We start from the raw sequence: 3,094 nt of genomic DNA, 5'->3' as shown, positions 1-3,094 counted from the left end.
GTTTTTTTTTTTTGTTTTTTTTTCTCTTTCTCCCTTCAAGAGCCTGTTTAACTCTGCTACTTGTGAGATGGGCCATTGAAATGCAAATTAACCTGTGTAACTGGGTTTTGTTTGTTTTTTCTCTCCCAGCAGTGAAAGAAATCGCCTTCAGATAGTTAAAAAGCACATTCATATGCAAATTAGAAGCACTGAATAAGGTCTCATATATGTAATAGTGATTAGTACATATATGTAATATCTATATGTGCGTGCTTACATTAATGTATGTCATTAGATTAATTTAGAATTGCATTTTCACCTGTGTAATTTTCACATCTCACTCTCCTGTTTGCCATTTATCATTGATAACGTGCTGAGAAAGATTTGTTGCTATTGGTAGTTAAAAGTAAAAATAATACGTCAGGGAGTAATTTGTAAAACACGCACACGGCTTTGTCTAAGATACAAGGGAGGGCTGTGTGGTGCTCGGTAGATGATTACAGTTAAAAAATAATTTGCATTGATATAAACGTGTTATTTGTGTTACTGTGGACGTGTCTGGCCTGTGTACACGTGTCCCTAACAAGGGGTGGGACAAGCGTACGCGACACAAGGGCTTACACACGTAGCGTATATTACGCAACGGAGCGTATGGGTACGCCCACATAATACAAATCACACGATAGTATTGTTTTAGTAGGCGATACGGAAGCAACACGATAATAGCACAAATTGATTTCAGTTTCCAAAATTTAGTTTAAATACCTTACTTTACTGTAGTACCTCTGGGGAGAGCTATCAGATCACAGGAAATGATTATTATTTTTTCTGATCAGAAAACTATAGAATGATAGTGGGTTGAAAACGGTATGAGTGTATTGAACTCCTCTTGGTGAAGTCTTGGTGAAATCTTGGTGAAGTCTTGGTGAAATCTTGGTGAAGTAAATCTTGGTGAAGTAAATCTTGGTGAAGTAAGTCTTGGTGAATCACGGTCTAGGTGAATACGTGATGAGCACGGTCTAGGTGAAAACGTGCGTGCACGGTCTTGGTGAACAAGTGCGACGAAGTGTGATAAAGTTTTCGTGGTATTACGCTCCGGCTGTTTTGGAGCACAGTAGGGAGACTCCAATGATCCTACCATTTATAGGCAACAAGTGACTATAAGTGGTACGATTGGACCGCACGGTTGTATGTGTGACCAATAACGCAACGTGATATGAGGTCGTATATTTAAATTGCCCTCATGCGTGTTGTAGGGAGCACATGCAAGCGTGATTTGTGTAAAATATAAAGGTAAGGAATTTTCGCTGGTAGGGCCTGCAACGATTACGTGGGTCTGCTAAAAGGGGCGGATTCGTTGTACTCGGAGCAGAAGAAGCTGGTGGAAGAGCTTGGAAAACTTCCACCGTAGACTTCTGTGTTTGGTGCATTTTAGGAAGTTTTTCTGTGTTAAAAAGGTCCACAATGGAAGCCAAGTGCACAACACAGGGACGTTTAGCAGTCAGGGTTCAGACTGAAGAGGCTTGCAGACCCCAAGGGTCTGCTCGGTTAATAATGTGGGGGAAGCATGGTCCCCACACTGAGACCTTTTGTGATGAATGGACACGAATGACTGTGGGGGATAAAGCACCATTTCCTGGGATAGGTAGTTTTGACTCAGAGGTATTGCATAATTTAAGGAGAAGGATCTGTCTCATAAAATCCGGGAAGCAACGGATTAGACATTATGATTGTTTACAGATATGGCAACAAGAAGGTGAGATACAAAGGGAATTAGCTTACACAGCTGACTCTCACTTTGGTAAGAAAAATATGGCAACAAGAGAGAAAGTTGTTACAGAGAATGGCACACTGGTGTATGATAAACATGCACTTAGCAACTGTATTGATGATAAGAATAATTGTAACAAATGTAACAACGATAAAAGTAAAACTGTTAAATGTACAACTGTTAACCCGTGCAAGTTGCACTCCATGTTAAACTTCCCTCAGGATTACAAGCAAGAAAGTGAGCCCAGCACGATGTCGGCACCTTTTCCAGCAGCCATCATACAAGACATCCAGGTGGACGCGACCCAATCGGTAAAGGCAGTAGTCGAACCCCCTAACGGAGGGTCAGGTGAGGTCGTGTCCACAGGTACGTACGGTGTTATATATCACGCACAAACAAATGTACCTCATATTGTAGAGCCAACACAAGATGATGTAGTTGAACTTAACCCTGTCAGGGTGATCACAGTCCCAAATGGACAAACTGACGCTCAGGGAGTCACTCCCGTCAGAGACATTGCTATGCATTGTCCCTGGTCCCGGATGGAATTGAGGACAATTATGTCTGAATTTCCTGATCCCAGGAGAGATCTAGCCGCATGTCAGAGGTTTATTAAAGAATTAGGTAACGCCGCAGAACCCACAAACAAAGATTGGCGGACATTGCTGAGGGCATGTTTACCCTCCAATGTCGACTCAGTGAAATTTATCGCTGACTGTAAATTAGACGAAGAGGTACCCCTTACGGATGCGTACAACCAAGATAATGTGAAAAGAATCAATCTGCAATTAGGAGTATATTTCCCAACTATTGTCGAGTGGAACAAAATTTTCTCCATTAGACAAAAAGAAGGTGAAATGGCAGCGGAATATTTCCATCGAGCACTGCAGGAAATATCTAGATACACTGGGATCACGGACATCAAAACAAATGTACATCATAGGGAGGTAGCTGTGTCCGTATTAATGGACGGCTTAAAAGACACACTAAGAATCAGGGTACAGACCTCTCTACCTAACCGGAGAGGTATCTCGGTGGCTGCATTAAGAGAGTCCGCTATCGAGCATGACCGTAATATCCAAAGAACCAGGGAAGCACAGGGAGAGCGGTTGATGGTGATGAGCATCCAAGCACTAGAGGAGGCATCAAATCGACCAAAACCCCAGGCCCCTGGCACATGGAGGAAGCCAAGGGTTTGTTATCTTTGTAAAAGAGAAGGGCATTATGCCAGCAACTGTAACAGCCCACATAAAGTCAGCCCCCCTAGACAAGAACACGAGCAGAGTCATGATACACGAAATTGTAATCAGGGATCATATAAGAAGAATTTTGGGCCGCACCTGT

This window comes from Pseudophryne corroboree, chromosome 8 (genome assembly GCF_028390025.1).
Source record: "Pseudophryne corroboree isolate aPseCor3 chromosome 8, aPseCor3.hap2, whole genome shotgun sequence".
Classification (NCBI taxonomy): Eukaryota; Metazoa; Chordata; class Amphibia; order Anura; family Myobatrachidae; genus Pseudophryne; species Pseudophryne corroboree.
Note: the sequence above shows the minus strand (reverse complement) of the source record.